Source organism: Pleurodeles waltl, chromosome 1_1, assembly GCF_031143425.1.
Source record: "Pleurodeles waltl isolate 20211129_DDA chromosome 1_1, aPleWal1.hap1.20221129, whole genome shotgun sequence".
NCBI classification, from domain to species: domain Eukaryota; kingdom Metazoa; phylum Chordata; class Amphibia; order Caudata; family Salamandridae; genus Pleurodeles; species Pleurodeles waltl.
Genome location: NC_090436.1, coordinates 596,002,088 through 596,015,170, shown reverse-complemented (window position 1 = coordinate 596,015,170; position 13,083 = coordinate 596,002,088). Strand labels below are relative to the sequence as shown.

The following is a 13,083-nucleotide window of genomic DNA, read 5'->3' as shown; positions in this document are numbered from 1 at the left end:
TGCGCGTTGCGTATCCTTTTTGCAGTGATAAAGCCTTGCATTACACAAGTTGAAAGCAAAGTTCCCTGGTCTTGGAGCTGCTGACACAGCTTTGTCCGTAGACCATCAAAGCAAGACATAACCACTTGTGCATGCAGTGTACTCTGTTACTGTCTATACGGCAAACGCATGCTTTAGGATATGAAGATAGGTGCAGGTGGTTTGCCATTCCTGGTGCTCCACACAGGTACCGTGCAAGCAAACGTGTTCTTCATGCTGGATGGCGAACCCTGAACCTGTCTCTGAGATCCTGCAGAGCGCATCCAGACCTGTGTAGATGAGTGTCTGTGACTTGCTTCCATTGAAAGCACACGCTTCTTATCATGGCTAGGTGAGGTTGGGATATTGGGGAACATAGGGCCGAGGCTGAGTATTTTGAGCCAGTAGCGAGCAGGCAGTGTACGGTCTCAGTCGTGCCCATCACTGACAGGCTCTCCCGCTGTGGGACAGAATCTCAACCAGCCTAGTTCAGGGTTCTGCAAAGACGGTCCTGGAGAGCCGGGTCCATGCCAGGTTTTTAGCATATCCACATTTAGGAAAAAGATGTTTCAGAAATCTACATTTTTCTAAATGTGGATATGCTATTATCTTGCATGGACCTGGCTCTCCAGGACCTACTTTGCAGAACCCTGGCCTAGTTGAAGAGTTCGACCTTCAGAAGCATCCTGATGTTAGTCTTAGAGGACCGGTTGCTGGTAAGGTGGCAAATGGAGTGTTCTGTGTGAAGATTGCCCCTGTGTTGTCCTTTCCACTGACTAAGAGCATGACGTAACTAGCACAAAATGTGACATGCCCGAGACTGCCACTGTCCCTGGTCTGCAAGTAGACAGATGACAGCTGTGTAAACAGTGAATGTGGTTGGCACCTTAATTACTGTCATTGTATAGTCTTTGCATGAGTGTATGTGGGTGGAAAAGTTAGAGACAAGATTTGGATGTGGTTGTTGGTGATTTCTTCCAGGGTGACAAGAGGTGCAGTACGAATCCAAAAATGGGTTACGGTCCCTCGAAGCACAAAACATTTAACATATGCTATACTTCTTGATTTGAATATGGTTGGCCCTGGTGAGGGTTGAATAAAGGTGACTGCATTTAAACACCGCGTTGACGCTGCTGATTGTTCAGGCAGTGTTCCAGGATTTACTTTGCTAATTGTGTCAGCAGGGTATACTCAGTCATTATCAAAACAAGCAAAAAATGTTACAGGAAGAAAAGCTTTAAACCTTTGTCGACCTGATCTTCACTAAAAGGTGTGAAGTGACGAATTGCAGAGAAAGTGCAAGGGGGAAAGAAAGAGTGAATTCAAGAAATGCACTCTGAATTTTAGGATGAGCTTTTATATTGCTTCTTTAATTAATAAAAAATATGTAGGCTTCATCTGGACTTTGTTCCTTTAACAGACTTGTCAGTTGTTAAATCGCTACAATATTATTTGGATTGCCTGAAGCAAGGGTTCTCATACGATGTTAAAGGTGGGAGTATTTTAATCCCTTATTCTGGAAGTTGGAAAATGGGAGTAGCGAGGGTCCAAAGTTTACTTTTCATTGCAAAAAAGTTTTTAAGTCTTTGATTTTGCCATTTTTTGCATTTGTTTTGCTACTTTCCTGGTTTTCCCTTCCCCGCCTACTATTTATCTGAGTCCATTTTCACGCTAATAGAAATCAGCCTGGCCCAACATGAACCATAGAATGTGCTCATGCTACTTGTGTGGTTTTGTGTCACAGTTTTGTCACGGCACATTAAATTGAACTGAAACTCCTTTAAGGAAGAATGCCCTCCCCTCAAGTTAATTTTGATGGATGGTGCATACAGTGAACTTATATTTGGCGCCTGGCATTCTCCACATCATTTGTCAGCTGCTTGGTTGTTCATTTTCTTTTCATTTATCTGGTGTTCATCTTGGTAATCTGAATAGCCATAGGTTGTCCTTCTCTGTTGTTACTGCATCAGTCAACCATCTGTGCCGCAAGGGGGTCTGAGGATCGTAAGTTGGAAAGTTGCCATTGTGTTTATCCTAAGAGTTTGCAGAGTTGCAGAAACAAGCAGATCAAATGAGGCTTTCTGCAACAAAATAACTAGCACAGACTACACATTTGGTGGACGTCGTTATCATTTGTTACACTATTTCACACGGCCTGACCACTCAATGCAACACAGCAGCAGGTGTGCGTGGTTCTGCCAAGATTCTGCCCAAATACATTTTCCTTGGAATTCTGATGACTGCCAAGGAGAAAAGGATTTTATAGTATGACAACACTGCTATCATCATCTAGTGCTGGAGACAGTCCTGCTGCAAGTAGATATCTACAATGATACACACATTTGGAAAAGAGGTGCTTGCACCAAGACAATACACATTCATCTACCTCCACACATACGCACACACACACACACACACACACACTCTCTCTCTCTCTCTCTACTTATACAGAAGCAAACATTCAATTGTTAATAAATGAACTTTATGCACAAGCGATATACCCATATAGGCATGGACTGGATTCTGGATTTTTAGCATTTTTGTGTTTCTCACTGCATGGATGCATGTAGACAAAGACACACAAACACAGACCTGCACACATTCAGATGCAAACACAGTAACTAGTTTGTCCATTACTTAAATTATTAGACAGTTGGTCTAACTCGACTGTTGATGCAACTGCCCTGCTACATAAACACATACAAGTGTGTGTTTGAATGCAATTTAGTTATTCAACCAAACTGCCCCACCACCTTGGCCCACTCCTCTGTTGCTCCCTCCTTTTCCACACCCCAGTCTAATGTTTTCATGTTTTTCATATAGAAATATATGTATTTTTTAAAAATTTTATTTTTTTACTGCGCCATCTTGGTTTCGTCAATATAAAAAACGACGCTTACATCACACATAGGCATCATGATGCTATCGTGCATACATCATAGTGCTGTGCACACACACCAAAAGGCGCGGTCACCACAGCTGCATCAATGCACATTATTTTTCCTTTTGCTCGTGCAGTAGTGTTTCTGTACAACATGAGCAAAAGGTATTGGGAGAGGCAATAGGTCTCAAAGGTGATTACCAATTTGTCCATCCTTAAAGTATATGGCAAGTTAAAATGTGGAATTGTTCACTGTTGCCTGGTTTAATTGCTCTTATCTGTGAGCACCATAGCAGTCTTATTGGTGCAGACAGCAGCAGGGCTAATATTTTGAGATCAGAATTCAGGCCCAGCCACGCAGTGCCATTCAGCAATTAAACGGTGTTTGATGGCTCTGTCTGCGGCTCAGGTGCACAGGCTGCCGTCTCTGGTTGACACTCTTTATAGCCTCGTAAAACTGGGCCCCGGGGAAATCTAGCTCCACTAGACTTTCAAAATGGAAATAGCTGCAAAAGGCCTGGATAAAGAGCAGTGCGACACTCGCGGCAAATGTAACCCCGAGATGCGCTTAATTCTGCCTGTTTTTATGCTTAGTGAAGAGGGGCCGCCCACGCACGAGGGCGGTCAGTCTGCAGGCCTCGGGGTCAAGGAGCTCGCGCAGCCGGCATACAGGATCCCGGGACGGTGGCAGCCTGAGGTGGCAACCCCTGTTCAATCCAGAGCTGGTTGCCTGACGAGGCCACTTCCCTGGTGCCTTCATGGGATCTGCCTTCACTTTATCAGAAACGGAATTCTCTGCACGAGGCGTCTCACAGAGAGCGAGCGCGAGGCGCGCGGCGGGAACATCTATATTTAAAACCTCAGACTGGGCTTCTCCTGAAACTCACACACGCGGCCCTGCCAGGGCTTTTATGTTTTTCTTGGCAGAGGTGCTAAATGTTCTGCTCATTACACGTTTTAATTGCTCGGTTGTGCACGGAATTCAGATGAAGGGCCCAGGACGCCTGATTAATTGCCCCCTTTTTATCCCGTGCATATGAGGAGGGCACAAGACAGGATGATGACGAACGGCCTGGCTAAGTGGTGCGCAGATCGATAGAGTGCTGTCCATTTGGGTAATGGACGTCTCTGTCATATCAGCTGTTAAAGAATTCAGTCGAAATGGGTCCCCAAAGGTCCACAAAGCAGAAACCATCCAATATCAAAACCATTACTGCTCACCCTGATGCAGAGAGCTGGGTCTCCGGAATACTGATAGTGTGCATCAGGAACACAGGGCCTCCTGGAGCTGGCCAACAGCGGCATGGCCCCGCAAGGGACATGCTTACCTCGACCTTTACTTACACGTGCATGTGATGTGTGCACGAGTACAGTACATGTTAAGTGTATGGGATGTGTGTATCCAACAACGCCCCCCTATGCCATACAGAATTACAAACAAGCACAGCATCTGCAGTTTGCACCCAACACACAGAAATGTGTTGTGTAAGAATAAACATTAGAAACTTCCACGAACACCAGAAGCAAATAAGGGGGTATTAAAGAAGCAGAAACGATGCAATAACGTGGATGTGATTTTGCTGATGTAAAGGACGAACAAAAAGTGCGACAGCTTGTAAATAAACAATAGAAAACTAGTAAGGGGCATAACTAGTGAAGAAAGACTACAATGTGCCACGCCTAGTAAAGAAGAAAGATGGCAGAAAAAGAAGTCTAGGCCACCCAAGAAATGTTTACATCTTTATAGCAGCATGAACTGTACATTGTATTTGACAAACCTAGATTCACAACAAAAAACGTCCAAGAAGCTAGGAGATTTCCTCGCAAACTGCTTTATATTTTTCTAAGTAACCCCATTTTTGGAGATAGGAATTTAGTAACAGATAGTGGAAATTCCTGGCCTTGCTGGTTTATGGTGACACAGGAGGGGAAGTCAGGGGTGGCATGGCTGAAGGGGAGTGGAAACTTGTGTTTGCCAGTGAGAAGAAGAGTGAGAGGCTGAGAGTGAGGTCGTGGGAGGATCTGGAGGAGTGTGGAGTTTGGGTCAGGAATGTAGAAGGAGTACACATTTAATTGTTTGTATATTTGATTTGTACACACAAATCAATTCTTTTTTGTTTTTCACAGCAGCAGGCATTTTTTGTATTGTTTTGTCAGTGTATGAATGCAAGGTTTAAACCCATTTACTTTTCCAATGCTTGATAATGAAGTTAACATGGTACCTTCAAACTTTCCTGACATCTGAGCTTTCAGTATGCATCGTTGTGCTTCGGAATATGACAGAATCATTAACAGTGTGGGGGTTAGTTACGAGTTTGCTGCCTTGTTCTCTGGAAATGCTCTCGCTCCTTCTCTGGAAATGCCCCCAAGATCTGGAGCTCAATCTCGCCGCAACCCTCCTCGTCGTGCTTCAAACAAGACCTCAGATGTCTGCTACTCAACAACTACTGATCCAACCCCCTTTGACAATTGCAGTCGGGGAGGTCCCCTAACAAAATGACTACGCAGTCCTGAATCTGTCTCCATCCACATAGTTGCTTGATTGTTATATATTACTGTATCATTACTCTGGACTACCTTAATGCTCTGTTGCTCTATAATATTTTTCTGTCTGACAGTTTTCTGACCGTTTTTAACGCACCTGACTTTCATCATGTACTTCCTATGAACTTTTTCTCTAAACATGTAAAGCACTCTTATACCCTTTGGTCTTGACAGCGCAATATAAACTCAAAAATAATAAAACCTAATAATAATAAATAACAAATAATAATTGTACGTTCTTCTTAACATTTGTGGGACAATGCAGCACTGGGAACCTTGTAGGGATGTTGTTACCCACGTCCACACAAAATGAATGACTTTGAATGTATTACCAAAAGGAAGACACTGTTTTGTTTTTCAGAGGATTTAACAGACAGGTTGATTTTCTTCACACTGCCCATTTTGAAATATGTAGGTACACATTCACCTGCACTGTCCTTCCTGAACGTCCAACTAGAGGTTCGCATTTTTCGATCCGAATGTGTTCTCCACTCCTGCTGTCGCGGGCGGCCTTCACGCTTGCTCTGTCTCGCCCTCTTACACATTAGCACATGCTCCTCAGATGACTTGCAGCAGAGCACATACCCATGTGCACTGCCCACCTCTGCAGACACATGCTCTTGCACTCAGAGAACCTTTAGCCCCATACCATTTTATTTTATTTGATGAATAATCATTACATTGACCTCAGCAACAATTCAATTAAAGCAAATCTTGATATTTGCAATTCTGGCAAAAGCTGATGACTGTAATGCAAAGTGTGATCTGTGGTCACTTATGAGTTCTAACCTTTTAATGCATTTTTTAATTAGTATTGTGACCACGAAAGGCAGCGTTTTATTGAAATTACTCTTCTTCAGTTTCACATTTCAGAATTGGTCACAGCTGCTTGACTATGGACTAGAGGTGGTTCCTGGGGGTTACTTAAAGAGCTTCTCTGTTAGCTCTCTAGTGTGTGGTCTGAAAAGACTTTGAGTGGATTTTGTTCTTTCCTTGATAATTCTGTTTGCACCAGGAGTATTTTCGGAGTGTTGCTTTAAGAGTACATTGGTATATAATATACTAATTATGGTTTATGCATGGCTTAATTTCAGGTGTATCATGTCTCTAAGTACACCTATTACATAAACATGACATTAAAGAAACAGTAGTCCCATGACATACCGAGTTTGGTGCCACAACACAACTGGTCCTCCTTTTATCAGCTGTGTAAGGCCTATTGAGTACGCTAAATTTTCTGGGGCAGGAACCTCTGCCTACCCCTGGCTCCACCCTCCTTTCACGCAGCCCTTAAAGCTGATGCGGGGCCAGCCGAGCTAACCTGTGCAATCATGCTCACTCTGTGATTGACTTGACATTGATCGGGAGGTAAGACTGATCAAGAGATCTTATAAATTGTCCTTCACCTCTCAACATAGAGGGCTTCTCCATCAAACTAAGCAGGTGGTTTAATGGAAGATTTGGCTGGGCCTCACCAGAGACACTTCCGCAGCAATGTCAGATGGCCACTGACCGCCATACTTTGAACTATTAGATTGTTAGCTTGATTCTCTAATTAATACTTGCTCATCCCGAAAAATGCAGTAGGGCAGCAGATATCAGTGTGGACTCTGCAGAAACATCATAAAACATCCATAAAATATTAGTAATTCAAAAGAGTGACACAGGGTGAAAAGTAGGATGGGATCTGTGAATAAGTAGCAAGGGTTACAGCGACACAGGCAGATAGTCTAACACTCTGGTACGGGGCAGATATACAAACAGCCTAAATCCTGTCATGGACTATACAACCTGTGATCAGTTTGAAGACAATAGGTTTGAGGTAATAAATGTGACCGTTGTATTTTCTCATTAGCCGTTCCTCTGAAATCACTATTTTTCATGGGATGGCCACCTCCCTCTAGGATATTAGGGACACTGATTCAGTCTAGGGCTTTCCTCTAATAATCTGATGCATTCTGGGAGTTGTAGTCTTGTTTGCTTCCATTGAAGTAATTCGGCTAACGCATCTAGAAACAGTGTGTTTTTTTGGTGAAGAGTTGAGGACTAGAGGCAGTGGCCTTAATTACCTGGAGTGAGGTGGTCGCCCTAGTTTTTCAGAACAGAGATGCTTTGTGATTAATCAGTGTTAACTGTAATGCTTTTCAAAGTGAAGTAGAGCCTGGACATAAAAGCCTGTGGACGATTGGCCGAGTCAGCACAGACTGAATTGCCTCTTCACAGGTCGATGACCTCCGCTAATAGCATCTTCAGTCCTTTTGTTGCTTCTGTTTACAGAAGCGGCATTTTTCATAGTATAGCACTTTACGTTCTCCCATGCCAAAATCACCCAATCTTACACAGGCCCCTTACCCCCTCCCCTGCTGTCCAGTGCCACGATGTCCTCAGCCGCAAGAACAAACTGAAGATCCAGTAATCCACTTGCAAGTCTGAAAGGTTTGCCTCGCGCCTGTGGCCACCCTTAACACGATGCCTTTGGCATGGTTACAGGCAGATTCCTTGAGTGAGGGGCTTCTTTACAGTAGATAGGTTAATGTTTGCAAGTAAAGTTTCAGACTCTGAGTGGTCTGGTTAGGTCATTCGTTTTCACCATTAATGAGGTCACGGCCTGAGGGCACGACTAACACGATGGGTCAGATATCCCTTCCCCCTCACCAAGCCTTTTAGCGTAAAGAAGAGACGTCGCCCCTCACAAATAGCTGCCTGCCCCCAGCAGCCTTCACTCGGTGTTGCTTTATCTGTGACCTTTGCTTCTCTAAGATAAGGAGGCCGGTATCTGGTGTCCACTGAGCCATCTGTTTTCGGCGAGGGACACAAACAGGCCCGACGCCATGTTCGGCTCTTCTGTGGCACAGGCACTGATTTTATACAAGGACCTCGCATCAGTGGCGGCCCATGGGCGGTGTATGTTCACATTGAGGTGCCAGGGTTGCGAATAGACAGTACGTCTGCCACGTGTTTAGAAACAAATATCAGCGGATTATCGATTCCTGTAGATGGCCGCTCTGGGTGCTGCTAGTGAGAAGCATTTTCCTGGACAAATTAATAAACCGTTCTGAGAGAAGATAAGCGGCAACTAGGAGGGCTCAGTAATGGCCAGAGACACGGGGAGAAGTAAAGAGACTGCGATAATCCTTGGAATATCTCTTCGTAAGAAGAGTGCAGGAGGGGCCAACTTTGGGCATGTGTACACTTCCCACGTGATTGCTCCCCCTCCCCACCGCCCCCGCAGTGTGAGGTAAAAGTTACAGACGTGGGTTGATATTTTAGTTTGCTTTTCGTGCCCTCGGTTGCCGGTGTCTCTGGCGCAGAGGGGTATTGAACCAACAGTGCGAGAAGCGCCTCTCCCCGCGCCGAGGTGGACTGCGGCTCCTTTCCTACTCGCCGGTTGTCTAGCTGTTGTCATGCGTCGAGCATCAGGCAGCGTTTCAGAGACGGGTTGACAATCTCCTTCAATGACTGGCAACGGGGCAGGCCTGCTGCGCTAAGGTACATTAACCACCCGAGCTATCTTAGCTCTACGGTAGAGCCACACTGGGCAGTTAGCATCTCTTTCCGTCAGCATGGGCCTGGGATTAGGCCTAGGCCTTAAACTCCTAGCTTGGGTGTTTCAGTTCTACGGTTACAACTTTAAACACTTTGAACTGTAAGCAGTTTAAGTTTTAATCGTTGTTTTGGTCACACAACCAGAGCGCTGTTTCCTCTGTAAAAACGGCAGCGGGGCATTTTCTTCTTGCCACGAGCGGCCTGCTTGTGGGCAGAGATGTCGAGGCCTTGCATGTGCCAGAATGTCTTCACGCTGCGTTTGAACCCTAACCCGGGGCACTTCCCGTGGTTTGTTTCGTCGTTTTCAAAGGCATTCTAGCCATACTTCGCCACACACCATTTCTTTGCGTGCAAACAGGTTGGCAAACATTATCCTGTCAGTTTTATGAGGCGCTGTCGTCGCTGCCAACACTTTCTGCGCGAGAGCAGAGGCGGCGCTTTTGGTGGTTTTCTCGCGTGGAGAGGGCTAACTAGGGTGTAACACACCGCAGACTGGGTGAGGGATTGGAGGGCATAAGAATATGTAAGTACAGTCCTTCATTTAGATTAGCCCATTATCTTTTGGTATAGTTTAAAAGCAAAACCAATTCAGCGCATGGACGTGCTCTGCACCAAATGATATAGGGTTCACAAAATGATGCAGGAAGTAAAAGCAAATCTGGCCGCCTAATGCAACATATTTTGTGAGAGTTAATTATTTTTCAGTTTTTGCCCGTTAACCCTGTCCAGACAAATGTTTCACTTCATTATTACCAGTTTAGCATCCGAAAATACAGCAATAATCAATGGAATAGTGACCAGTCAGCCTTTTCAGAAGGCAGTCCACTGCATGGCAACACGTCTGCGTTTTAGTAACTTTTGATCCGTCTGAGATAGAAAGTTTTGGGGTAAAATCTGCAGGTAGCAGATTAGGTAGCAAATGCTGTAAATCCACGATCAAACGGAAATAGCAGTAGCTTCAGAATTATATAACTCCTGTGGCCATGTTATTGTGTTACATAGATTTGTATAGTGCTATGTCCCCTAGTGCTCCCAGTTTTGGGGCGTTCACGCCCTGATCGCACGGATTTCACCAGCTGAGTAGGATCAGCTGAAGTGTGGGTTCGGTTAATGTGCTGCTTTCATGCACATGCTTGTTTAGGAAGGTTAGGATTATGTAGTTTTTCAGTTTGACCACAACACACCAGTCTCGATACAGTTTTAATGTTCTTGAAAACAAATACTGTCCCCGATGCCTCTGACAATTGTTTTACCTTTTAATAAACACGTATTTGTGAAAATACAATTTAAGGCTTTTGCTTCATTATATCACTATAACCAGCTGCCTTGTCAAGGTGTCACAGAAGGCCACAAGAGGGCCCCAGGCTAAAAAAATGGTATCAAACTACCTTATTGCTAGAGCATTAGAACCTCCGAAATGGCAAACTCTTGTTTTACCTAGGTCTATGAAAAACCTTCTTCCACCGCTGGTAGGTACACTAACAGCTTGCTCACACAAAAACCACAAGATGCAAGCAATTACTTCTAATGCAGTAGTTGTCTGTTTTCCGGAATGTTCAAGAGAAGCAAACACAAGCAATTTAAAGCAAACTAGTAAATCCACTAACGCTCTTCTGTGTTGGAATCACCGATTATAAAATAACAAGTTGAATTGTAACCTTGTACTGCGTACTTAAATATTTTGAGTTGCAATGCATTTTAATTATTTTCAATTAGACGACTGAATAGAAATGGATTGGAGTGGGAGGAGACCAGATATTGCTATCCTAATTGCGTGCAATTAAATGAGCCCCATACCGCTAGTTACCTGCCTTGGATGCCTGATGCTTGCCAAAAGTGCCACCATCACACAGCTCGAGCTCATCTGCATACAGAATAAGCAGGAGCCCCTCATTTGTCATTACAAGGGATTTATTTCAATAAAGTAATAAAGCGCAGGGATAACGGATAAGCACACTTAAACCCTTGGAGCATTACCGCAAGCATGTAGGAAGTGGACAACGTACACGGGGAGCACTGCATTCGCTGGTAATGTCAGCTTCACGTGGGAAGAAAAATGTCCCTTTTCTACATTTCTCCCTCTGTTCTTTTCTGTTTCAATGGCGGGGCTTACAGGACTGCACACGAGCCTCACAGATTGGCATTCAGGTAGTTTGACTCCGCCTTTCACTTATGAGGGAAAAGCATTGAGGTTTCTCACCTAGGTCCATCACCATCTCCGTAAAACGTTTGTAGAACCCACAACAATCGCAAACCACCTGATTTGTAGAAGACTTTAAAACCTAAGTAAAGTTACTAAGTGAGTCCAAGTCACCTAAAACCCAGTGCTCCAGTCTTGGCAAACACTTGTAGCTTGGTCATGTAGTCGAATTAGTGACATTAATGAAAATCAAGAATACAGCTACCAGAATGCATGTGGTTGTCAAATAAAAGCTCATGTCTGGAGCATTGACTACTTTTTATGAATAGATTCACTTGGTGTCTGTATGCTTAAGTTACCTATTAAGACTTCCAAGATGAAAAGTTGTCATTCGTTTATCAAGGGTTGGTGGGTGTAGGTGGCACTCTTGAGGGGTGTGGGTGGCACTCGTGAGATAAAAGGGCTCTCTTCTGAAGGACTGCACTCAGCACAGTAGTGCAAAGAAGTTGCTGTTTTCCAAGGAAGGTGTTTTATATTGTATGCAATAACTTTAAGGCCCGAGAGTGTCCCCCATGTGTTTTCCCACACTGAATATGTAACTCGGCTTCAGTTCGCCACTTGGCCATTTTTTGCCTGTTCATTCTCATCTCGCTTGATCCTTGAGCCTCATTTACTTGTTTGTGTCTTCTCCTTTTTTGTATGTATATTTTGGACTCATTGACCAGCAAGATGGATCCTGTGGCCTTTACTTAGCTCTGGGGAGGAGACTCTGATGTTACCCTCTTCACCGTGCAGTTCTACAGCTATTATACAATGTTACATTTGCTCAAGTAAAATGTTACATTTGCTTAAGAGAGGTGCCTATTGTGCTTCAACACTCTTGGACACTGCCCTGTGGTAGACATACAATCCCAGTCACATGCCCGATGGGATGATGCATGTGCCGGTTTGAAGAGTGTCCTCTATGGCTTCTCATGGGTCATTGCCTATTGTATTAGTAAGAACCTCTGTCTTTTAATCTTGTCTGGCACTCCACTTGTATTAAGTAGGATAAAAGCCTGTCCATCTGTCATTCTGAAAGGATCATGAACTACAAAACCTAATCATGGGGGGAGAAGGCTAGCTGAAAACACCTAGCCATTGGAGTATTAATAGTAATGGAACGCTGCCATCACCATGGTTAATATTTCTAATTTGCAGTTGCCATATTTATACGGTCAAGTTTCACACATTTTAGGTGGTTTGTTTTGAGACATAAACTACTGGTCTGGCAGTTGATGCCAATGTCAATTAACTGACTGGTGACTTTATCACCTTGGTGTTCTTTTTGTTTTGCCACTTTTCCATCAGGAAGTGCTACCTGGCACTGTTTTAAACCATAAGATGCAGCTGTACCTGCCTACTTTGACCCTTTATCTTGACATTGGCTTTGAGGGGGCTCTTATTGTAGGCAGTGAGAGGAGATGCGTTGGCTACAGCCAGGACTGCCCACTCTTGTGAAGTCATGGCAGCAGGGCTTTAAGTGCACTGGGGCTGTCCAGGTCTTTGACCTGGAAGTAATTAAATACTGACATTGAAACATGTCTCTATTGGGCCCTGTCTCCTTAACGTTTCTGGTAAAAACACTAATCAATTTCTGAACAACTAATGTAAAAGGTGTTAAGGTAATCCATGTCAGTGATTTTGTTCCTGTTTAAGTTTCATATTTAGCACTCTTAGGGAATACAATATTAACCTATTTCCAGGATTTTGTGTTTCTGTATCTTTTTGTGTAGCACACTACTCTTGTATAGTGCATACTTTGAACCAAGTTACCTTCAGGTGTTTTTTAAGGGCCACAATTGAGAGTTCTAGAGTTGAGGCTGAAGGCACTGCGTGTTTCTCACAGTGCCTGTCAGTGCGTCAAAAAGATGTTCTGAATACATGATGATCCAATCCTTGGCCTCCCTGCAGA

General features: G+C 44.1%; 1 protein-coding gene across 6 annotated transcripts in view; it reads left to right on the top strand.

Moving 5' to 3' along the window:
* EFNA5 (ephrin A5) overlaps positions 1–13,083 on the top strand; it is a 423,510-nt gene that overhangs the window by 173,029 nt on the left and 237,398 nt on the right. Inside the window, exon 1 of one of the 6 annotated variants that reach the window (XM_069226300.1) lies at positions 8,598–8,932. The exons of the other annotated variants lie outside the window; for them this stretch is intronic. The gene's annotated coding sequence lies outside the window, so the exon portion shown is untranslated. Of the gene's footprint in view, positions 1–8,597; positions 8,933–13,083 lie in introns of those variants that run through there. 6 annotated transcript variants of the gene reach the window in all.